At 29.3% G+C, this 27,425-nt stretch overlaps 1 protein-coding gene across 2 annotated transcripts in view; it reads right to left on the reverse strand.

Moving 5' to 3' along the window:
- The window catches only part of LOC121125647 (dopamine D2-like receptor), a 161,614-nt gene that overhangs the window by 85,410 nt on the left and 48,779 nt on the right, over positions 1-27,425 (reverse strand). For both annotated transcript variants that reach the window (XM_040720840.2, XM_071891573.1), the window contains one exon: positions 21,521-21,628. The gene's annotated coding sequence lies outside the window, so the exon portion shown is untranslated. The remainder of the gene's footprint in view (positions 1-21,520; positions 21,629-27,425) is intronic.

Below are 27,425 nucleotides of genomic sequence, written 5' to 3' on the forward strand. Positions count from 1 at the left end.
AAAGGTAGACATAAACTTTGGATCCCTCATTAATTTATGCAATCTACTTCGTACTTTCCTTCAGTGGTCTTTTTCACATTGGACACCAATAAAACCAGGCTCCAACAGTACTTCAAACTGTCCATAATCCTCTCCACCTCAAATTCAGTATCTAGTAGATCTGAGATGCATTGTCTTTAGCTTTTTTCTCACTCATGATGACAAGATGAAAACAATTAAATATTTGTTTGTTGATACTCAGAAGTTGGCTGAACGGAAATGTCAAAAATAAACAAATGAGAAAATTCACATTTATTTACAGTCCATGCTTTGCTGCTAACCCTGGATATTTTGAGCCTGTTCAAAGATATTGGTTCCGTTACAACACTTAAATGTAATTTAATATTTTCGAATAGGGAGCTATATTCATATTCCAAGGAGAAGTATTTATCAAAGAGTTGTAAAAAATGTGAGCTTAAGCGTTTGATATTCTTTACAGGTGTTGGGAATCTTAGTATTATTTTATATTTTCCTCTGTTGTTCTAATTTTTATTAATTCTTCACATTGAGAACCTTTAAATATAATATAGTTTCTAATGCGTGAGCTCATGAATGACGGAAAAAATAAATATTTGTTGGAACCTGTTGGACTTGGAGTTTAATTGTGGATCGAAATCTAAGTAATTTTTACCAACCTCCTTGCTATATACAAAGTCAAACGTGTGTTTATTACATTCTTCTAATAGTTTCTTTGAGCTAATCTTATTGATTATACTTCATGTCAAATTAGTTATTCCCTTATTTGACATTAATTAAATAGTCTGTATTATCACGTCTTTTTTCATTTTATTTTTATTTTTAAAAGTAAATTTTTTAATAAAATTGCTCAGAGATAGAGAAGCTCGTCAAGACTAACAAACAACGCTCTTTGATTGCATGTTATTTGTTCAACAGTTTGATTAAAAATTATAATATGGCTAGTGGTGGACCTCCACCAGAGTAAAAGTTCATGATATTAATAAAAGTGGAAGCTTTGGATTACTAGTGGAATAGTAAGGTTCGAATGCTTTGCCGCGTAGACCACCTCATGGTCTTTGGAAAGAATGTTCTCTATTTTGAGATACTTATGATATGAAAGAGACGTGACGACAATACAGTTCAACTGGGGGATTCTCACTCCAAAGTGACGCCAATGCATGTCCTCCACCACTCTCAACATTGGTATAACCATTTGACAAAAGTAGAAAAAACATGAGGTGATGTCTCCATCTTACAGAATTAACACTTGCTATCCTCTGGACTCGCTCTCTGTTTATTGTTAAAAAGTGAGGATGTTGCCAACCTTTACCTGAGGATGTTGTGCCTTGTTTTTTTTTTCGAAATACTCCTCAGGACTTTTTAGACAAATTTTAAATTTGATAAACTCATTGGACCCCAAAAGTGGACGAACTTAGTACATAATTGATCTCAAGGATAAGCACATATCACATCTTTTCACGCCTCTAAAATTCTATCTATTGATAAAGGCCAATTTGTTCAATCATGTAGCTCCCTTTAATACAATTTTATGAAAAATTATTGAGACGTATAAACCTTAAATAAAATCAAACCATAACATTTATATAGAATTATACTTTGTTAAAATTTGGAGAATATAATTCAAATCAGCTTGTATTCATTGATAGAAAAAAAGTGTTGGAAAATAATTTGGTCTTCTATGCTTATTTTTGTACTTTATCTGCTTTTATTTATGGACTATCACTTTTTTTTAACCCATAACTCAAGTACTAATTGTTTGATGTTCTATATTGATGTAATTTTCCATATTATTTGAGTTGTCAATTTACTTTAGACTCACTCACACTTGACAAAGATGAAATGTGGACTGCATTCTTATAAATTTAAGAAGATGTTATTGCAATATTGGCGTGACATACAAAAAAGAACTTGTTTTTTATTAACTGTTGTTTGGTTGCTTAAGGAAACCTTCAACATAAAAATTAAATCACAATTAAATTTTGCCACAAGTTCTGGAGCCCCACTCTGTATTGGATATAAAAACTTTTTATTTTGATGCTCAATTTCTTGGATTGATTTCTTATTATATAAGGCTATAAAATACATAATACAAATAAGGTCAAAACTAGTCCAAAAACCATCTGTTTTAAATGTTTCATCATACTAATCGGACATATCCCAACTTTTGAATTTATTACTGTTACATAACAAGAAAACTAGTTGAAGAGTTACCTTGAAATTTATTGCGATTTTTCCATAGGTTTTACTGCAGTATAAATATGATAATAATCAAAATTTAATGGGCAATGTTTGTTTGTCTGTATGCATGAAGATATAAAAAAAAGTCAATGGTTGCAATTTATATAGTACTCCATTCAATATATCAGAAACATATTTTTATGATCCAAAGAATAACAATTTACTGACAATGGGTGATTTTTTTAGCCAAGGAACGAGTAAAAAATCATATCTTTTATGCCCAATTTACTTGATTTCATAGGTTATATGAAATTATTTACTTTCCAAGGACCAAGTTAAAATATGATTATCATAAGAGTCATTATTTCAGTTATAGAGGCAGATGATGTTATATTTTGAGATGAAGAGTAAGAGCTACTTCTATTGTATCATCGTAAATGAGAAGAAATGTAAATGAATTATTAGTATAGGAACTATGGTTCGTCTTATCTGGGGGGAAAAAGAAAGCCCAGGGGGTAGGGGGAAAAGATGAATCATGCTATATATAGCGAACTAAATCCCTTTCCCATTAGATTCCCAGAACTGAATAATTACATATCTACATAATAGAGTTTGAGATATTAAAAGGAAAAAGGAACCACCTGGCGAAAAATTACAACTTTTATTTTATTATTATGTTCCTTTAATGGTCAAATGGAGTTACACGAATTAAGTATAAGTAAACATTATAGTATGACAATTACTCCATCTAACCTAGGAATATTCTTTAAAGGCAATATTGATTAAGCTTATTTTTTTCTTTTGGAACGAAAGAAACGTGAACTAAGGCACGTTGAGTTCTAGATAATAATTTATCCAGGGTGCATTGCCCATTGAGCTATGATGTTCAAAGAATTTGTTTGAAAATAATATTGTTCATCCTTTGACTCGTGTTATTGTTAGGTATAATATTTTGTAGAAAAACAAGTGTGGTTCGATATACCGGTAAAATAGCTGTGGAGCAATAAAAAAAAACTTGGCGGAACTTTTGGGAAAATTTGTGAGTGCGATACCAAAATAAATATGACGAATCCATTCATGGACTCTGCCCAAAAATAGTTCCCCTATCCAATTTTCAACCCCTCATTATTTCTAAATAAGTCAGTCTCAGATGCAACGTAGAGAAGTTGGATTAGGAACAGAGACAAATAGACACGTGTTCTACAATTGCTGAAAGATTCAAGGTACTAGGGAAGCCGTTAAGAGGAATATTCTTATGGAGTAGGGGTGGGGGGAACTAGACGTCCTAGACTGGCTCATAACGACGTCAAGCCGGCATGCGAACTGCGGAAAAATTGAGAGTTTGGTTCTGAGTGTCCTCTCAATCCTCTACACTAACTGGAGCAGAGGGAAGGTGATCCCAGGTGGTTTTGAAAAATATATAGAACAATCGATTCGTATTCTCAGATACTTCATAGATAGGGGATACTGGCTTAGTTTGGGAGAATGGACGGACGTATGATTATAGAAGGGATGGATGGATGAATGGAATACATATTATAAATAAAAATGTGTTTAACGTATATATGTTTTTCTTCTTTAAACTAATTGTTGGTTTTAAAATAATAGTTTTTTTATTCTTATGTTAACATAGTCTCACTATGATCAACCGTAATTTTCCAAAAGGGAGGGATGACCACTTACAAAAAAGGGGTCCTGACGCAATTAAAACGGTAATTTATTGAATAGGCATTAGAAAAAGAAAAATAGAGACCCATGACAATGTAGAAAGTAGAGATATTTCATGTAACGTCAGTGAGCTTATTTGCTACTCTTCCAAGTACTCTACTAATTATTCTTCCACTACTGCTAGTGAGGTCTTAAAACGTGTAGCAGAATTTAAATACTATTTTATAGCCTATATTTTTGGTCATCAGTCTTTTTTAGGCAACCAAAAGACAAGTTGTATTTTTATACCATGTCTATAATTGTAAATAGGTTCGAGTAACAGCAAAAGAGACTACACGTATGCAATCTCTTCCACCCGGTGTCAGTTTTAAGAAGACTACAGAGAGCCATGGCGTCTCCATCTTAATTGCTTAAATCATCAGTATTAAAGCCCTGTACAGCCAAAACAACCAAAAATTATGCAGAAACCATAATTCTGGCTTTTAGTATGTATTTCCCATCCACTATTGACCTCCAGTCCCTGGATTTTGCAGTTTAGAGGGATTTGGAGAAGAATGACAGCAGTACATATAATCCAAATTTTGATTTCCTCTGAACTGTCATTATGACAGCGTGGAAAGCCATGGACACAGGCTACATTGTCAAGAGCTGCTCATCTGTTCTTCGAATGTGTTATTGCATGTGAAGGAGAATTTATTAAAAAAAAAAAAAAATACGCAACTACCTTATGAAGTCAATTCCCGCCGAACATGCAACCTTTCAAATTGTTATTTCTTCTTCTCATTTTAAATAAAACATTTAATTATGAAACTAGAAATAATCCTTCAGACGCCCATGTAAAAGGAAATATATTCATCTGTACAAAAAGTGTGTCTCTTAATATTTTTAGTCAAAATAGTGTCGGAGGTACCGAAATACGATTTGCTTATTTTATCTACGGAATTGATACAAAAATATTGTCTATAAATAATATAAAAAAATCCTTTTAAATCTATTCACGGTCTACAAAAATCCCATTCCTTGACATTTTTGGAATGAGTATACATAATTTACATGCACATTTTTTCTCAACTTTTTTAAACCATCTATTCACATATAAATTATTTTTTCTTTGTGTTACAACTGTACTTATGATGACAAGCCCTTTTTTAAGGGATAGTAATTATACATACATCTACAGACTATAGGGCCCATATGTGTGTTTACCTTACGAAACATAAAATAGAAATTTCAGTAAAGATGAAATATTAAGTAGTTCAAATATTTTTATTTCTAGCAATCAGATACATATCAGAGTGTTCCTTCAACCCAGTACCTAAAATATCCTACCAATATAATAATGTATGCATTTTTATATTAGCTCACCCTTATATATAAATTCTTTTACTTTCTTACTTTTAAAGGATGGAACTTGTTTTCTCTCAGAGTTATTAATAATTTTTTGAATTGTTCACGAGGCTTTAATTTATGATTTATTTTAGTAACTCTACTCCAATGATTAATATGAAAAAGGTAGACGAAAGGAGGAGTTAAAAATGTTTTATTCTTTTTAGTAGTTGTCAAATTTGATTATAATCTAGAAATTAAAATAAGTCTGAACGTCTTTATGGGCTACAAAATTAATATTCTTTTTTATAATTAATAGTTGAGATTATGAATTCACAGATCTATAAAATGGAATGTTGAAATCAGACACATACTTTCATATTCAAGATTCCAGTATTTCGAACTTTTGTGTCCTCTGGTTCAAGTTTTAAAGGCTTCTAATGTTTTGACCTCGACGCCACATAACCCATTTTTTTATCACTGTACTAAGATTGTTTTTGAAGATATCCATCTACTTTAAAAACTATTTCAAAATAATTAGTTTATTCTTGTGTAGATATTTTTTTTTGAATCCTCTAAATCCTGAACCAGAGGAACAAATAGGTAAAAACATTGGATTTCTGAGTTTTTATACAATATTAAAATATGTACCAAATTTGAAAAAAAAACTGACAATGGTTCTGTTTTTGGGTTGTTCATTTGGCTTGGAATGACACAAATTAATGTATCTTTGTGGTAGTGTCCGATCGACTAAACTTACTATTGGAATTGCCTGAAATCTTTCATTTGGGTCTCAAGGCTAAAGAAATGGTTCTGCTAATAATTTTATTAGCCTTCAAGTACACGGAGGCTTTAAATTTTTTTTTTCTAAAAACAAACTTATTGACAAACAAATGCAACAAAAAGGAAGAGCTAAAATTCTGAAAATTTCTTGCAATAAAGTCCACGTAATTGTCTTTTGACCATTGGATTGTCCCATTTTCTAGTCACTGCTTTTTCAATCTCCAATCACTTTAACAAAGTTTTTGCCAATTTTTACGAAGTATATACCATTTTAATTTGAGATTTTTCAAATTTTGTATCAAAATGTGTCATTTTTAGGCCGTCCCAAATATGATGATATAAGTAACAGTTATATATTATATGATTTTGTGCTTCAGTAAAAAAAGGTTGAGTTTAATTTTAATATCCCTTAAACTGAGCAGTATATTAATAACTACTTATTTTCAAACATTAATTATATAATTAAAACCCATAAAAGTGTACTATTTTACTTAAAAGAATATAAATTATTATTCTCTTACATGAAATATTTCATGTACGTTTGTAAGGGTCCAAAAACGCTTTGGATAGCAATTTTTTGGCCTTGACGTCCGTTACAGCATTAATTTAGCATTTGGCAAAAAATACTATTTTTTCAATAAACTACTACTTCATATAAAACAAGAAATAAACACCGTAATATTCTAAGAATTATTCTTGCCACATACTGGTATATAACTTTGCACACTTTTTCTTAAAGAAGATTTGAATTTGTAGAGAATAAAAGAAGAAGTTATTTTAGGACAAAGGTTTTTAGACATAACCTGAAATTTGGGCAAATGCCAGTTCAACGGTGTTTCTAAGCCTTATCTCTACTTTGAAAAAAAAAAGTGTGCAAAGATAACAGACCAACATGCAGGTAATTTTTTTTTTTTTTTTAAGTTTTACAGTTGTCATTTTTTGTTTGATATGAACTAGAGAGTTCTGAAATAATTTTAATTTCTTGATGTCACAGTCAACGCCGGGAAAAGTTACTCTAGTTAAAATGAACGATAACTGACATTTGTATTATTCTACAAATTATTGTCAATTATAAGCTGCAAACTATTTTTTTACCCCTTCAGAGAGTGGTAAATGGCACACAATTTTTTTTAAATTAATGGTTACAATAAAATAACACAAAAAAGGGCATACATTAAATTTAAAAGACCATATCCAGAAAAATGTATGTATTTTGATTCAAAAAAATATTCTTAACTTTTGTGAAACATATTGCCTCAAGCCTATTTTTACGTTTATGCATCAAGCATGTCATTTTTAGGGATAAGGATCCGCTATGTCAGTAAATCATTTAGTTTTGGGGTGTTTCAAACCCCAGAGCTGTACTTGAGTTTGGATATGCAAGAAAATAAGGAAGAGAGCAAAAGTCTTGCTTAAATTTTTAACACTTTAATTCTTTAAAAAAAAAAAAAAAAAAATTAATAATGTTACTTTTTTTATCAAAGTACATACATAAAAGTATTTTTTTTTTAAATATCTTTTCATCAACTTTTTTTCTTGCCTTTTATGTATTTTTAACGAATTTAATTGATAGCTAAACAATTTCATTTTTTTCTTTTACAAAGTTTGTTAATTTATAGCTTATAATTGATAGGGAAAAAAAAATAATGATGTGTCTAACTGTGTAACAGATGGTACACAAAAATGCAATGAACCATATCTTTTCCTTCCTAATGTACCTACTAGGTTGAAAACTAGACAAAGTTTAGGACTTAAAGATGTACTAAAAACAATCGGAATTGATAAAAAAACTAAAATTATTACTTTTTTTTTAGTTGACTCTTATGGGAGCGTTGATTTTGTCAGTAAATCACATTTACTTTTTGCCTATTGTATTAGAAACTAGTGAGATTTATGAGGCAGTATAATGAATAAGTATTGTTCTTTACAAGTTTCTCCATATGTTTTAAGCTTTTTTTCTATAAACTTCTACGACAAAATATTTCATCGTAGTATTGCTACAAACTCATCCTTTAAACACGTACTTAAAAGTACGCAATGGGAATAATAGGCTTCATATTGAGGTATTTTAGAAGTTAAATTAATTTCCAAATATTAATTTATTTCAATTTTTATCCTTTTTATATTTACTGCAAATATTTATCAAAGTAGTAGCCACTGTTTCTCATTTGTATTTAATACAATTTTCATTCACGGTATGTAATTTTCTCTGACAGAATGAGCAATAATATGAAATATACATTAATTGAATTACCTAATACAGTAATAGGTATTTCTAGTAAATAGTATAATCTATAAAATAAAAAAGTGCTGGTAATAAAAATTACTCAGAAATTATTATTTTATACATACACAGTTTGTTTAGTTACATAAAACTGAATAGATTTCCTATCATTATCCTCTTTTATGGCCTCTTTTGAGTAAACACAGTGAAAAAACATGCGATATTTACAAAAAGTATAAGACTTGTAAACAAAGATGATGGCAATGAATATTTCTATATCTACAACATAAAGAATCCAGAAACTAAAGTCGCGGATAATTTAATCCAAAAATATATTAAATAGTAAATTGTAGACATTCGGATAAGGGTGTAATTTTGTATGCATTTCAAAAGATCTTTAGATTGTTACAAAGATATGACTGGCTACAAGAAATTCAATTCAAAGAACAAAAATGCAGATCTAATTTGATTTTTATTTTGTTAAAGAACATCCTTGTTATGACATGATTTGTGATCTGGTTATAAAACAAATCTAAAAAAATTACATAATAAACTGTGCTAACGATTAAAGTAACTACATCATTTTAATTTTTTATAACCTATTCTATGCATTTTGCAATTGTAAATAGTAATTTAATTAATAAAATACTCGTTTAAATACAAGGTGTTTTCAAAAGTAAGATGACTTGTCAAATTTTGCGGGTAATGTACATTTGGTATGCTAGATTTTTTTTATTTTAGTACTCTCGCCAAAAAAAAATTATGTTTCTGCTATTAAATATGTTTAGTTTGTTTGTGAGTAGTTTAAACAGTAAGAAATATTTTGCGTGTTCGGCGATGTTTTACTATTTAAAAACATGTATCAAAAGAATTTTTCATCAAAATTTGCTTAAAAAAACATTTGAATGTTTACTGGTGGTACAAACTCTTCCAAGATCACCTTAAAGATCGATCAATTGAATTTGAAGTGTCTGGAATTGTTTAGGAAGGAAAACAACACTTCCATCTGTCACTATCTTGTTCCCAAAACGGAAGAGACCTATGAAAGGACGGAGATTTTCAACAATTGAAGACTATATTGCAGGAAGAGCTCAAAGCTATACTGAAAGTGCTTTGAGGATTAAAAAAACATTAAATCAAGTGTACTTTATCTGAGGGGTAGTACTTTGAAGAGAAGAAGATAAATTTTCAGGAGCAAATAAATACTTTTTCCTAAAAATACAAAGTCACCTTACTTTTTGAACACATGTCGTAGAGTACATCAATAATAAGAAAAAATTTTATTTTAAAATAACCTTACCAACATGAGTTTGCGATTTCAACTCGTTATATTCCGTTTTTCTTAAAAAAAACTTAAACAAAAATTAATTTTTTTTATAAGAACTTTGAAAATAAAATAAGTTTTTGATGAAGTTTGTGCACTATATAAAATTATAGCTACAATATTATAATTTAGTATCAAAAGTTGTACCCCTCAGTAATACAAAACTATAGATTGCTCAAGGGCGCTGTTGTCACATCTATTCATGTCAACTATTGTTGAGGAGCAGTAAATCAATCAAATTTATTATTCTAAGGAAATAAACTATGAAAAACTATATCAAGGTGAAGCCTCTAGACTAAAGACTACACTTCCTTCACAAGCAGATTAGTAAGTCTTGTTGAAACTAAAGAAAATAAATTAGATTGAGTGTCTTCAACAAATTATTGTTTTTCCGTTAATAAGTGTTTCTTTTTTGTTAATTTTTGTCGTTGGACCCTGTAACTCATTACATATTTTTTTTATTAAGGCTCATAAAGAATTATATTATACTATAAAATATGTTGGTAGAGGAATTAAGTTACAGATAACATAAATAAACATTTTAGTTTAAAATTATTCGCCTCCTGATGAATTGCTCAGTACGTGCTAATACACAGCAATAAATTTGTTTGAGAAATTAATAAAATATGATCAGGTGTAGAAAGACAAATAAATATAAAATGTGACGAGTAAAATGACCATAAATATTAAAACATTTGAAAAAAACACAACTAATAACCGAATCAAGAGTCTATAATTCATATTTAAAACAATTACATGCCAAAGGTTTCATATAACTTAATAGTTCTTTTCAAAGGATATATCATATTAATATTTATTGAGTAGTATGATACCAAATCCGTTCTATATTACCATCCATAATCTGACACATTTGGAATCTTCAAAAGAAGGCTGTGGATCGTGTAACAGCAGATATAATCATTTACATAATTTATTTTATTTGCCACTAGATTTTGTGTTCAAGCAATTTCTAGACAAACAATTACACTTAAGTATGCAATTGATATTCAAAATGAGAGTATAAATTGCACATTATGTAGCAAAACACTTGAAACATGAGTAAAAATTCAATACAAATGTGATAAGATTTATCCTTTGGGGACGAATGAGTGAATTAAAATAAGGTATAATCTACAATTATCAATATCAAAAACTGATTTTCTATTGGCAACGGATCCGAATCATCCTAGGGACTGTAAGGTAAAGACATTATCAGCAAAGTGCAGGAAATAATTTATTATACATGGAACATGAAACCCATTCCAACTAGTTTAGAATGATTAATCCCTTATAGAACTCTACGTTTTGGCAAATTTTTCCTATAACATTTGGTCGTTTATTTGGACTCATAAATATTTGTTTTAAAAAAATGAAAAGAAAACTGTGATTCTTAACGTCGTTTTGTCTTGTTTCCCCTATTATTTTTGACCCATGTTAGATATGTTTTGGGATTGTATTTGATTAGGTTATAATTTTTGTTTTTGTCATAATTAGAAATTAAGATATGCCTGTTATACTTTTGAAAAAAAAGAAGTATAGAATTAATAAATAGATTAGTACAGCAGAGTATATTTAAAAACTTATAACTTTTTCCCATTTTGGAAATGTATGTTGCTATGTTTAACCATAAAAGATACTGTTTCTGGTGATTAAAAAAACTATTGATACTTGTGACATCCTTAAAGCTCTTCAAATAATAATAAAATTATTGATTTTTGACAAAAAATTGGTTTGCCATTCTAAGAAACAAAGCTAATGATGAAATGACAAGTAGCAGGATGAACTAAGTGAACAATTTTTGTTTTATTTAATGTTTATAGGTACTGTAAAAAATTGATGAGTTGAGCTTCAAAATGGAAACCCTGCCAAAATTTTAAAAACATCACAAAATGACATGATAACTCTGACAATTTAAAAAAGAAATGTTTAAAAGTAGATCAACTTAGTTGTTTTGACGTTTATTATATGAACTGCAAAGCATTAGTCCGCGCTTCTCAAAGTTATTAAGTGAGAGCATGAGTGCAGTCATCATTTGAAATAACAATCGAGAATCATTTTAGAAACGCGATAAAATAGTTCGAATTTTCTCTCATATATGTAAGTTTGTATTATTGTTTCAGTTTCTACTTCGTATCAGATAACATCAAAAAAACTAATAAAATAAGTAATAATTTAAAAGAGTGAAAGAATAAACGTCTCAAGATAACCATGAATCTCTTTTCCTATGCTGGATCTATGACTCTCTGTTGTTTCGGTTGACGAGTTTGCCTATCACATAACTGGTCACTCGAAGAAGACTCAGATATCGGTTCCCCTCACCAGCAACTTAATGTGTGGCGATACATTTTTATTATTTGTAAACGAATTTTCCCAACAGAAATACGATTTTCAAACTTGAGAAACCTTTGTTCAAGCTTAAGATAATTATCAAGCTTAACTAGATGATAGTTTACGAAACTTCGTAAATACATTTCCCCTTCCAAGGTGGTTTCTAAGCTTTTTGTGCTCATGGCACACCAATAGACAAATAAAAACTTCTTGACACACCTATTTTAATAAAATCATTTATTTGGATTTTTATCAATATAGCAAATAATGTAAGGCTGTCACAAATAGTACGGAACATTTGAGCTTGTAATATATTAATTTTAATTTCAAGAGATCCTAAATTCGAATTCCTAACAATGTCGATCCTTAAATCAACTCCATCAACGACTTATGTTTATAACTCCACAAAAAAGCCTTAGTTTACTCTCCATCTTTCATAATCATACGCACTATAATTACTTTTACTTAAATATGTCTACTCAATAATTTAAGAATAACGAAAAACAGCTATTGACAATAGAAAGAAAGACTGTTCAGATTGCCAGATTATAAAAAGTAAAACCCGTGCTTAGGTAATATTTTCTACATCTTTAGTTATATAAGGAAAAAGTATTTAAATTCTTGTAACAACTTTATTTAATTTATAAAAATAATGATTATATTATTTAATTTAAAAAGTATTATTATTTTAATCAAAACATAAAGCAAATATTTGAAATTTATCCCTTAATTCATAATAAAAGTCTAATTAACTTTTATATAATCAAAGTAATAGTACTTAAAAAACCAACCTTAGGCATGGTGGGCTATATATCAAATTGGTTGTGCAAGGCATGCATTTTACACCTTAAAATGTACAATTATTTATTTTTCATAATATCTGCCTCAAACTGTCGCAAAATTTGACAGTTGGCATTCCTTGGGATAAAATTATTCTCTTGAACTTTATGTGCCCGGATTCGATACTCGGTCGTTCTAAAAGAATAAATATATTTAATGTGTATGGGATTCATAGACAGTTCATAGGTCAGCTGAAATAGTTTTAGAACTATCATGTTTATTCTGATCATTCTTTATCAGTGCAACTCCATCTGACCAATTAAAAGAACAATAAAAGTTAATGATATGAAATTTGTAGAAAATATACTCATTATATAATCATAAAATAAATTCAAACAATATCAAATATATGTTGGTATGCTTGAGGTGAGGATTGGGAGAAAATATTTTGCCAAATGACAAATGATATTTCTCCTTAGGAAACTTAACCGAACAGACATATTGCGCACGGATGATATGACGAAGTTACATTCGGCTGAAAATTATATTTAATAAATTAACATATACAATTGTATATATGATATTTAAGATATTGATTTAAATAATCGTTTATATCATTTTTCAGCCATATGTCGCAAGTTTTAGTTTGGGGAAATGCCCACTCAGCAAATTGTTCAAAGGCAAAATTGACATTTTGGAATATTGTCCATTGTCAAAATGTCCTTTCACCAATTATTTTTTTGCTATAAATTGTTAATTTTTGACGTGTTAGAGTGAAATTAGCTGGTAGAGCTAAAAAAAATGTTCTGTGATTGACATCTAGGGCTCCTCAAAATTAAACAAATTATGTCTTCAAAAATCAAGTCATTACACATATTTTATACTGCAGAGCATCTAAATATATTGTTTTTGGATGTGGGGAGCAACTTATTTTAACAGAATATAAGATTCATAATATTATGTATAAAATATGTTGAATGACTGGCTTTTCAAAAACATATTTCTTATTAAGCTCGAGGAGCTCCAGATGGGAATCACAGAACATAATTATTCAAATACCAACCATTTAATCAGATACACAAAAGATTTATATATGCTAATATATGATTATGAGAGTGGATAATATTAAATATATATGTTTGTATGTACATAAATTTAAAAAATGAAAGTATATGCACGTCAAATATATTAGAAAGGCTCGTATGATCTAATAAATTTATTACAATAGATTCATTTCCATAATTCTTATACAAAAAATAAAAGATCTAAAGGAATATAAATATATTTTATAAAGGTATATAAATAAATGTTTTTGAACATACCAATTTGTGAACATGGGTTTTTCCAGAATAAATATAGATATTTCTAAAAATTTAGAACAATTTTATCATAATGTGAAACGTTAAACACTGGTTCCTGTTTCTACATAAATCAAGATTCATATGAATGCGATAAAATTGTTCCGGCCAAATACGAACAATAAACTTAAAAATAAAATAAGTGTCATAGAAGCCAAGAAAATGGCATCTGAACGTGATTAACGAATTTTAGTTCCATGCACTTTTGGACGCTCTCAAGAAATCAATTGTAAAGTAGTTGCGGATTTTAAAAAGGAACCTGGACATGAACGTGGTGTTCCAGCAGGATGATGCACCTGCTCACAGGTCCAAAAAGGCACATAACGGGTTGGAGGACAACTTGCCTTTCTGGCCAAATAAAATGTGCCCCCTACTTACCAGATACCTACCCATTCAAATTCACTTTTTGGGTGCATATTGAGTCCAAGGGCTGCACCGTCCGTCACCCAAATATCAACAACCTCAAGGAACCTGTCAACCAGCAACACATGCTACTACATCTGTAATATGTACAAGGGCTTCTGTGGCAGCCTGGAAGCTATCATTGCTGCCAAGAGGGCTGCATCGATGATTAGGGTAGACTAGACATAATATTAGTTAATTTTATTTTATTGACATACCCTATTGCAACGGGTTGCTGAAATACATCGAGATAAAGTTCTAGATTGAAAGTGTCCGCTCCCAGATAATATCCTGTCAGTCAATAAGCAAAGGAAGAAATGAGCTAAAACATCAAATGAGAAATGCTTATATCCTTAGAAACATTATATTATAGAACAAAAAGAAGTGTAGTTTCTTTCCTTTAAAAGTGTGTCCAAACTAAAGGCTATATACAAATAAAATGACGCCATCAAATGGATAATTAATCAATGCATCAGTTAGCGTTGACAGAAATATCTGGTAGGAAGACCAAAGGCAAAAAGTAGTAAATTTACATGGCCTGCAAATTCATCCCTATGAAATAGCAAGGACAATGTAAGGCTTTGGATAAATAATATTTAACCCATAGGAAACTTTATTTGGTAGCAAGACGGAGCTCCATGCCGTACTCCCAACAAGTCCCAAAAATTGTGTTTAGACGACTTCCAGAGATTTTATTCTAAAGAGAAATATCCGCCTTTATTATTTGATTTGAATCCACTGTCTTATTACTTTTGGAACGACATCAAGAGGACAGCATGTAAGACCCGCCACGATCATCTCATTGACTGAAAATTTTCTATTGTTTAGGAATAGGCTTACGTTGATTCCACCAAAATTGTAAGAAGGATCAGACTTTGTCTTTGGTATGTAAGACCTGCAGATGGTGGACAATTACAATTTAGAATCTTTAGTATTGTAGCTTTGGATAGCTTTAATAAAAAATATGACATTGTCTCTAGATAGTCTTAATTTCATGCAGAAATAATTATTTAAGGCATACTGGGAAGAAAATGGGAATACATTTCCATATTATTAGAGAAAAGTTTGTGTATCTGTCTGTTTTGATATTTGCAGATACATTCTTTTAAGTGAGCACGGTAAAACGTTAAAACTGCGTGCCTACATGATCGAAGAAGTAAGAATGTGGCAAACGACATGTGTAGATAAAGCTAAGAAAGAAAAACGGAGAAAATATCTATATTTTTCAAGAAATATTCTTTGTTTGTCTTTTGTCGACGCCTTATAATTTTGAGTAATGCTGGGTACTCTCACTAGTTATCAATTTTTTATAAACTCATTAATAATGAAGTCGAAGAAAAAGAAAATCATCAATAATTACAAACTACAGACTCTATTGATAATTTTATATCGAACCTGTACTGTTTGCTCGACTTTCAACAACGTTAAATTACTATTGTCTATGAAAGTAATCTCAAATCCAGAATTGTTACCAATAAGGTACTAGACAACGATGTTAAAATACTCGTTCTCCTTGTTTTTAAGCAATTTTATTAATTAATAACTACTTATGGGCAAGTATTCTATATGAATATTGGAAATCAGTTGAAGTGGCTGTACTCAAATTTGCGGGAACAGATAAGATACCCAAAAAGTCAGCCTTAGTTTAGTGCTTTTATTTGGTATATGGGATTTAGCTTCACTCTAATTATGGTTTAGCAAATAAAATATATCATTTTCTTATTCTGTGAAAGTAACAATCAATTTTGGCTACTATAGGTGTAATTTTTGGACCCTTTATAGGGCTGATAATAACAATGTCATAACAAAAATGGACGATAATTTGTTAAAGATAAAAATGAAATATGCACTTAGTTTTGAGAAAAATAATTTTCTTGATTTTGTGTTGACAGCCACAAATTATCTTATTTCACTCCGAAACGATATGCTCTGCTTAAAGAACGTCCAAGAATGATTTTAACATAAATATTTCAATAATTTCCTGAACATTAAACTACCAAACAACTTACTGACTCTGTTTATTACACCCATACCCAATCTTTGGCCTCTTTTTATACCTGCATTAAGAAATATGGTTATTATAAAAAGAAGCAACATCTACGTGATTTCGTGTATTTTTCGACATGAAAGTCATATATAAAAGATAAAAAAATATATTGAAGAAAGTTTTTATTTTGATTTCTCAAGATTTATATAATTATTTTGTATTTTTTTCTGAATCGGAGAAAAATCAATTCGTAAAGTGAAGAAATCAAACTTTGAATTAAAAAAAAAAAGTAGAGAAAGAGTAAACGCTGAGTATTATACTGACGAGTATATTGAGAGTACTGAGAGTTTGTTGAACAAATGTTTAAAAATATGCAGCAAAAATATCCTTGTTAGGTAGGAAAACTAATTCAAAAAAACATAAAACAATTTTTCATGCTGTCCAATGTTTGATAATATATCTTCCAATCAAATGATAGAATAATGGTTTGATATGTAGATATATAAAGACATACATATGTGTGGGCAGTTAACTATTTGGGATGAATGGTCTATATTGTGTTTTTTTTTTTAAACACATACAACTCATAACAGTGAAGAATCATTTTGCAGAAAACAATGCATTTGCTTTTAACGGATGTGCCTCTGTTTGTGACACATTTATTACTAACTATTATTATTTAATGGGGTTGAAAACAACAAGATAAGTTAATACATATATATATATTTGGGTCATCCCACAATATATCTTAGAGAGGTAATGGAAGAGACTACATTTTTATTGTACTTTAAAGTTATTTTCTTCAATTAAAAATATATATGTTACTAAAAAAATATTTTTGCCACCTCAAAACAAATAGCTTCAAACTATGATTCATGAGTTTTCATGCTTTAATATCCTTAAAGGCCTCATATTACACTCAATTATGGGAATGTTGCACAAAAATAATTTTGAAAATACTTTTTTTGGGTTAAAAAATTAAATTATCATTTTTCTATGAACTATAAAAATCCAAGGGAAATATGGTTTTAGGGCACTTTATCTAAACATTTTTACGAAACAGACACATTGAATAATAATCTTTTTACCAAACATAGACTTTGCCGAAAAAAAAATATTTTATTGTGATTCAAGTTGCAATTCTATTTCATTATCTATTAGATAACTCCAATGAAAAATACATCTTGATGTTTATCAAGTCAAAGACTTCTTTGGGATAGAGGAGTTTCAATCAGATTTTGTTTAGATACATTGAAGCTCCTAAAATGTATAAATAACTGATTTAATTATCGGCATTGTCTATTGAATCTCAATCATTGATTTATTTATTGCCTTCTTTTAATTTTTTTAAATTTTTAATATCACTTTCTAATTGATTCGTTTAATTAATTTTTGGATAGCTGCTATGATTTCTGTTCTATTAGCAGTTTGACCCAACTGTAGAAACATTTTTATTACGAAATAAATCAATTATTAATGAATCAGCACTGAATCATTGTAATTCGTGGCAAATAATTTTTTTTTTTTTTTTTTTAAAGTTGATGTAACATTAATGGGAATTATGATTACATAGTATTGCAGTATGAATCGTACCCAAATATATTTAACATTTTGTCAACAAACTGTCTGTTCGGTAAAGTGCTATTGAAAATAAAGTTTTTAGCAATGAGACCACGTACGAATCAAAATAAAGTTGAAAATGTCTTTCAATAAGAATAGTTATCAATTATCTTTTTTAATATCCAGGTAGTCCTATGAATGATCACAAAAAATAAGTGGAAGGAAATCCAAACCAATTTGCAGAATGCCCTTTTTCTGGAATATTAAAGAAACATTAAGGTACAAAATATACATTACCATTGTATCATATTCTGTGGATACTTGGATGAAAAATCAACAGCAGGGTATAAACCACAGGCGGCCTTAACGATTCAAGGTAGGTTACACTAAATATTCATAAATGATTTTTTAATTGATGGTCTTAAAAAATTAGGCACTTTCGTTTTATATTAGCTTTAGTTATAAATAATAATAAAATCCCCTAACCTTTTGCTGATAAATGATGTAACTGTAAGAAGTTTTTTGTCCTCTTCATTTTAATCATGCCCGTAAGTTTAAGAAAAGATTGCTGTTCATATATATATAAAGTGACATCTTCACTAAGTGAATTAGTTTGTCATTTGACTGCTGCACGATGAAGAGTCTTTTTATTTTTTGCAGCTATGTCTACTTCTGTTGGAAGATTGGAAGATCAGTAAGGTGGAACTACACCAAGCCTGAAAATTCAGGAAACAGTTTTAAAGTGGACTAGAGCCATGGAAGATAACATATTTACTATGGAGAAGCAGGGTAGTCCAGGACGTCCCCAGGAGACTCTGAGCCTTGAGTACAGCGTATGTGTTTGTAACTTGACCGACTCAACCCCTCGACTCAGTACTCGAATAGTTGCAACAAAGGTTTTTTTAACAGAAAAAAAAACGTTCATCGGATCCTGACAGACGATTTATGGTACAAACTGCTTTTTTGTTTCTGGATACCTCACAAACTGTTGGAGAAGAATAAGATTCCTGACAAATAGAGGCGTGATAAACAAGTTTCTACATCCCTGACCAAAACTTAAATGACCGTTTTTTGTTAAGGAATTTGAAACGTCTACTGTGAGAGGCCAGTTTTGACGGCCCAGAATAAGATTCCGCCTTCCGCGCAGTGGGGAATTAAGTTCGTGACAGAAGAGAAGCTTTTGGACCATCTTACAAATTTAAAATATCCCTACCACGACGTGTTAACGTCCCAAAACAATTATTTAATATAGTTATTACAAAAATTCGAGTTTTTAATGTTGCACAAAAATTGTTTATTACTCACATGTCATAAGGAAAACTCGCTCAAAAATACATAGTATAAAGTAATAATAAGTGTAAAAAAATTCTATAAATTAATTTTATAGGTTTAAATACAGCTTATTTTAATATATTTATTTCTTTTAAATGAAAGGAAAAACTCAAAATAAAGTTATCACTTATAATGTTCTTTGATTAAAATTAATTCTTACATTAATGTATAAAAAGTAAAAAAGTTAAATATTATATTTGTAAATATTGACATATTCAACAATAATTAAAATAGCTATATCAAATTAAAGTAATGTTATTTGTCAATGTTTTAGAATATTAAGATGATTATATTCTTTTCCATTTAATTAAATGAGCTTAGAAAGTATTATAGATTCTACAAATCAGTTTTTTTACATTCATTCACTGATTGAATCATCTTAATGCATTGTAGATATCCATAATGGAAGGTTAATCCCATAATTTTCCTGGGTTTTAGGAAATACTTGGGTATTAATTTTAGCGTGAGTACTTTCTTATTAAAGTTTTTTTTTGCTCCCTATTCAACAGAAATTTATGATGTATCCATAATATTTATACATGGTGTATCAACATAAATGCAACAAAATAAAATCCCAAATAATATTTTTACTTTATGTGTATATTAGATCTATTCAATAATATACTTTTTTGCCAACATAATAACTAAAGATCCCAAGCAGAGATAGTATCTCTTTCAAGCCGTAGGATACATAAAATAATTTTTTTGTAATCTGTATGCTTTTGATTATAGAAGTCTACAAACATAATTAAAAAATATAAAACGAATATCATTCTGATTTATAAATTTCTTTTAAAAAATACACTTAATTAGGAAGATGAGGTGATTGTATAATTTTTCTAAAATATGAATAACTTAACCCCAAAAACGGGTAAATATGAACATTTTAACATTAATAGATGGTGGTATACATTTTAGTACTTCCATCCATGCACATAGCTTTTCTCTTTAACTTCATTGTATTGAGCAAAATAAAAAAATAATCATATTTTAGAGATATGTCTTATTGTGTTTTAAAAAAAACAACAACTTTAGGGGTGATGAGGTGGGATAAGGATCATATTTATATCCTTATAAAACTAATGATGGATCTTTTTTCATCTTATAGAATGGAAAAAATTATCAAAACATTTCAAAATTTAAATTACTGGAATGAATACCTTCTATATGTGTAAAACCAATACCCCAACGAGATGCTGGGGTATGAATCATCGACTTTGTAACGTATGCTCTTGCATGACCTCATACTAAATAAGATAACAAATGTGAAGGAAAAAATGGTTGTGGAAAAATGGGAGGAGAAAAAAAAAAAGAAACCTAAGCGCAAAAATGGCAGTATTCTTTTAAAATAATATAATACCGATCACCAATATAATATATATTAAGATAAAGGAGGGATGAATGTGCGCCACAGCGGTTCTAATGGAAGAGGAGGTTATCACTTAGTTTTTTATGTTGAAAATTAAATTTGATTACTTTAAGAGCAATTTACAGTGCTTCAACTGCGTCAATATGAATAATAGTCGATTTAATATGATAATAATTTGTCAAAAAACAAAATATGGGCAAAAAATCAGAGGTTTAACACATTAAGGGCGTTATTTTTTTTATTCACCTCACTTTTGGTTATTATCAACTTTCAAAAGCCAGCCATCAAAATTTTTCGACAATCTGCTCTTTACTTTTTTAAATATTATTCTGCTTCTTGATAGGAAATTATACTTTTCAAGCCTAGAAATTGCTAGAAACGTGTTGTGGAGACTCGGCTCCATAAATCGAATAAAATAAAAATGATCAGAATAATAATTTAAAAAGGCCAATTTTGTGCAAAAAAAAACTACATTTTTCTTTTGTTAAGCCTGGAAATTTTTAACCAATGTCTAATATATATATTTATAAGCTACAGAAATTAAATTTTAACTAGCTTGTTTTTATGTTGACTGCCTACATGTATAGTTTTCCGGGTTTTTTTTCCACGAATATTCAACGTGTTATTCTTAATTAATTAATGTTATATGTAAATTTGATAAAGGTTTTATGAAAAACAGATAATAAATATTAATTATATGGGGTAGTAATCAATTATCCAGGAAAACAATTAGAATTTATCATAGCCACAATAATTTTCTTTGGTTAGGATTGCGAAAAATGTTTTGTTTTTTAATTAGGTCTTCCCGTTAGTAAATATTTTACACAGTCAAATTAAAGTTTTTATTGATTTTAAGCATGAATAAATCTTTGGCTATTCTTACCTATATAAAATTCTCCAATCTCATTTTTTTCACTACCTTTAATAGTGTACAAGTTGGTTTTTAGAGGCCACAGATCCCACTTATTTCAATTCCATAATACGATTCCAGCTGCAATAAAAAACATAAATTGTAAAAAATAACCGATACATAATTTTTACAGAAGTTGTTTAATTTTTTATATACAACTGCGGGCTAAAACTAAACTCAGTATATAAGCATACTTTAGCATTTAATTGTATAGATAATTAAAAAATGAAATAAAGCATATTTTCAGAAATAATTATATATGTGATTTTCCTTAGGTTTAAAGCCCTAAGAAACCCGTAGAATAAAAGAAGGTGAGACCTTAAGAGAGAAACTCTAGAAGGAACCCACTTAAGGGGGAAAAATATTCTTAAAACAACAGAAGAGTGCCCATTTACCAATTTATGGGAAGACATATAATTACTATTTTCAATTTATTAAAGCTCTTTACTTCTGGTGTATCATATAACCTTTCAATCAAAAGTAAAAAAAATAAAGCGTTACATTACTAACAAAAAAAATGAAAAGGTATCTTCTTAGTTGTTAATTCCCTTGTCTCACTTAAAGCATTATGACTATTTCATAATTCATACTTTTTTTAAGTAATTAAAGTAATATGTTATAATATTATACGATGGTATATTTCCCTCTTTCTGTTTTCTTGCTTCATCAATTTTGAACAATCATTATTTCTTCTCTTCTACAATTGTTAATTAATGGAATAGTTATTCATTATTTATGTTGAAGGCTCTATTAAGAAGGTTTCGTAGCTAGTGTACATCCATATTTTAAGTTATCTTGGATAATATTAGGGATGTTGGAAGGGAAATATGCCTCTTTGCATCCTTATGTCCTTCATTTTCGTGGTCAGAAGGTGAGGCCTTCCTATGATGTAGGACTTTAAGCAAAAATTGTCCTGGCCACTGTTCTCCTACCAAAAGCCAAGTCACAAAGTAGAATATTTTGTTACTTTTATGGTTCCTTTAGCATCGTTGCAGGCCTCAAACAATTCTGCAATGCCTTTACGTTTGTCCTCATGCGGATTTACGGTAAAACTGAATCGATTAAGTAAAAAAAAAAATTTCATCCGATAAAGTAAGAGCTTAGCAAGATAAACGCACTCAATTAAAAAATATAACTAAATTATAAATATGCCCTTGTTCCTCAACCAATCTCTGTATGCCATTATTGGGTTTTTGTTTTTTAATTGTCAAAATAAAGTTTTTAGTTGTGGTATTGAATTATAAATTAAATCTAAATAAACGTAAGCTGAAGCATTTTTATTGATAGCACATTAAAAAAAAGAAAATTCCAACATCAATTGTGTCACGAAAAAATTATTTTCTTTAAGTGTATCGACGATATTTTATCAATAGAACAATCATAATTAATACATTTTCCTGAAAAAAAAAAATCTTATTTGATAAGACTTAAATATTGATAAATTTATTTTCACTATGTCCTCTACATATTTATAATTAGTCTTTAAATTGATCATACTTCCTAAAAAAGTATCATTTGCTAAAGTATTCGTAAAATACAGTTCAGTTTATAAAAATTTACTATGATACATTTTTAAGAGGGAAATTTTATTTTTCTCATATGTTTAAAAAACGTAAAAGAATAACTTTGAAAGCATCCATCGTATAAAATAAAGTTTGACAAATTTCTTAATTAAAAGTATTTTTATATTTAATTAAAGAAGGGAATAAAGATTTTAAAAAGTTTAATGTAATTTTAAATTTTATTTAAAAGAATGATTACAAATCCGTTGTGATTATATCTTTTAAAAAATACCATAAACTTTCTTTTTTTGTGAGATTTAAATATAATATAACATTAAATTAGGTATACTTTTCTATCTTTTTTTAAGCCTCTGTTAATGAACATCCTTCTTTTAACACCGTTAGGGAATGAGGAAAAAAATGATCCTACCAAATAAATTGACTTTGTTAGACAATAATCAGTAAAACAATTTCATTACGATATTACGTTTCATTACGTCATATAAATTTTATATGAAGTTTATTAACTTGATAATATCAATTTAAAGTATAAAAATACTTGAAGGAATATAAAAATTAAGAAAATATAAATGCTTTTTTTTAAAATGATCTCCCAAACATAAATTTGGGGTTTTAACGTTATGCGAATTTTGGTAAATTAATGAGTATCATTAGTTTTCTGAGGAAGTTGCTAGTTAATTAAATCTAATAAATCTCAATTAGAAATTGCTTAATATACAAACAACTCATAAACAAGGCATTATGAAGATAAATAAACTTTAGTACTTAATATTACTAAATATTTTAGTAAATGTAGGAGTATTGAAGAATATAATTGTAGATTTAAAGAAATTAGAAACAACTTTTATAAGTCTCGGCTCACTAACAGAAGGTAAATAAATAATTTCCATACTAACATTTAACATGGATTATGACATATAGTTGGAAATTATCTTTAATTTCAAAATTTTGAACTTAATTAAGGTTTTTATCTTTATACAATAGCTTCCAGTTAATCTGGTATCACAATAATTCTGTACTCAAATTGTTTAGCGTCATTTTTAAACGAAAAATAGTGTTATACAAACTTCTGTCAAAATGTTAAATGATACTAAAAATTTCTTCATTTCTCAGCCTAAAAGTGATGTTGAAGAATTTAAAATTATTTTGAAATCATAATACATTGTGTTTATTAAGTTCAATAAAAATGAATAACATTGACTTGGGAAAAAGGTAGCTTGTTAACAAAAAATCAAACTCAAAATTTGCTATCCATAAATAAATTTGTGAATTTTATCAACAACTTATTCTTATTTAGCCTATGGAGGTAGTTCAAGTTGCAATGAAATTATTCAAAATTGATGGTTACAATAAAATAAAAAGAAGTTGACTGAACTTATTTTAAAAAACAATTTGAGAACAATATCAGTCTATAAAACAAGTTTTTAGGTTGTTAACTATTGTTAAAAAAATTGCTAATTATTACATATCCCAGAAATTTGAATACGATGCCAATAATTGTACCAGTGGAAACTTACAATCAGCAAAAAAACATCTGTTCTTTAATTATACATTCAACGAAACGCTTTATTAACCTTAATCTTTTACATTGCAAATATCTAATCAATTTATTCGTTTCGGCTCCCATTGGCTCACAGAAGCCTCTTGTGAAAAGAATTGAAAGTATTTGGGTACATGGCAGCTCACTTATCGTCGACGGAAGCCTTCATCGATTAATGTTCGGGTGACGGATGCTACAGGACCTCCTTTCGATATGCGGGTAGAAAGAAAAGTAGAAGGGATCGACATCCAGACTTTACATTGTAGACATAAGTCTTCTACAGACGATTTGGGATCGACACTTCACAAAACACATTGACAGAAAGAAGCTAATAAAATCAAAAATTCAATTCTAATAACCAATCCTTTTTCATGAAATTTAAGTCAAAAATGGTTTAAAATGACCATATTTTTCGAAAAAACTCCAAATTTCGTGTATTTAATTAGAAATTCATATTTTAATCATCAAATATAGCACTTTGAGGACGTATATTTGATCTCAAATCTTACAAGCCGTTCGTGTCAGCCTGTCACAAAATCTCAGTAGCCATTGCGATCACTTCTTCATGAGATAACACTGTCTGGAAACTTTTAACGTAAAAGAACGATTGTTTTGTTGCTTGGGTGGTACGTAGCGCCATCTTGTTGAAAGTAAACGTTGTCCAAATCAATATCATCCAATTCATCCAATTTCGGCCATAAAAAAATCATTAATCATCTCTTGATAGCTCAATCCATTTGCTGTAACTGTTGCTCCAGCCTCCGAGATTTTGTGATTCAACACCTTACAACTTCTTACTTTTGGAAAATGTGTATAAATAAATATAAAAAGGAAGTGCCACATATATTATAAAAAAATTTTTTTTTACAGATTGTAAAAAAAATTATTAATTATTAATATACATTTCGGTTTTTTGATTTTGGAAAAATAAATTTGGTTTTAAGTGAACAAACTTTGCGTCTGTCAATGAAACATTTGTCTCTTATATAAAAAGTATTCGATCACAAAAATTTTTAATTCATCTTTAGATGTTAAAATATAAGTTGATTCCTCTTCTAATATTTTTAGCTAATCTCAAAACAGTTGACTCTACTTATTCCTAAATATGTTTACATATTTAGTAGGAAGTGATGCACAATATAATCCATGTGAAGTTATAATTAAATCTAACTTCTCGTTAATTTCACTTCAATTACTGTCATTAAAAATGTTAAAAGTACTTTTCAATATCCCGAAACCAAAAATACAATATTGATCATTAATAAATTTTTTCACATATCAAAATTTAACTTTAGTTGAAGTACTAGTTTTTGAACAAAAAGAATGAATAATATCATCTATTATGTTTGATAAAACTGGGAAATCACAATCATTGAAAAAATCTTAGACTCTTTCATCTATAAAATATTATGTATAAATGTTACCCCAATAGCTGGACATTATAATGTATGTGTACAGAAGAAAAACTTCTCATTTTTCAACATTGTTCAGGTTGTGGCAAAAATACCTCCTTTTTTATAATTCATAACAATTGGGAGTACTATAAGAATTCTAGTTAGTAATCTGCTATTTGACTAAACGAATGCCAAGAGGATTCGTAATTTTATCTGATAGCCTGTCCACTGTAGATAGTTTAAATATAAAAACAGGAGGCATGTAAAGAGAAGACATTTCTTGCTGTAAAAATTCCCTCGAGAATTCCAAGTGCGATATCACTGTAAGATGGGTTAATGTTCATAATAATAGCAAAGGGAATGAGTTTGCTGATGTTTTGACTAAAGAGGGTGCAGAAGAGGTACACTTGTCTCTGTACCAATTCCGTTTGTCAGGCTAAAAAGCTCTCAGAAAAGCAACATTGAATGAGTGCGATCTTTCTGGCAACAATTGGAGAGCTGCCGGCAATCTAAGTAGTTTTTTCTCGAGTAATACATTGGAAAATATGTCCACAAATACAAAAGATATGAAATATAGTGTTTACGGTTAATGGCCACATATATCTAAGTAAAATTTTTTTGCAAATGGGTAAAACCCTGAGCCCGATCTGTCGACTCAGTGAAGAAGATGAGGAAACACCATCTTATCTTTGACTGTGGCCTGCAATGGAGGGAATGACAAAACTTTCTATGGAGTCTATAGAAAAGAAAAGATCAAAGGATGAGGATCTTTTGAGAATTTTTATTATGTTGTATCATTATGGTTTATCCTATAATAATAAAGTTAGAAACTTATAGATGAACTTCTATCAAGTGAAAACGTATTTAGTTCAGGTAAGGTGAGATGCATCTATGGGCTAAACACACAAACAATCGGGCGATAGAAATAGAGGTGTGGACGTAGTTTCATTCGAGAGGCAGGGTTCTCAATTTTTTTTTGTAAATATAGTTGGTCGCTATCATGCATTGAATTAGTGAGGAACATTCCTCTCCCAGTAAAAATAAATATTGCGAAACAATCATTTTCCAGAATATTTCATGAAATTAAACCAGGTTTGGTGATTATATTTTAATATTCTGTTTCCTTTATCCTTCTATATATTTAAACTCTATAGCCTGTAATGGAAAGAAGATGCTTCCGTTCTATTTCAAGGCTGGACAGAATATCGGCCAGGAGGCCTACTCTAAAGTGATTAAGTACACCCTCTTGCCAGGGCTGAAGACCAACTACCCGGAGGCTAACTACGTGTGGACTCAGGACGGCTTCCCCTCTCACATGTCCAGCAATTGCCAAAAGTTTTGGGAAGATAACAGGGCTCGATTATAGACCAAAGAAATATAGCCCCCTTCCTCAGCAGATTTGAATTCACTGGTCTTTTCTT

The sequence above is a fragment of the Lepeophtheirus salmonis genome, chromosome 10, assembly GCF_016086655.4.
Source record: "Lepeophtheirus salmonis chromosome 10, UVic_Lsal_1.4, whole genome shotgun sequence".
In the NCBI taxonomy this organism is placed as follows: Eukaryota; Metazoa; Arthropoda; class Copepoda; order Siphonostomatoida; family Caligidae; genus Lepeophtheirus; species Lepeophtheirus salmonis.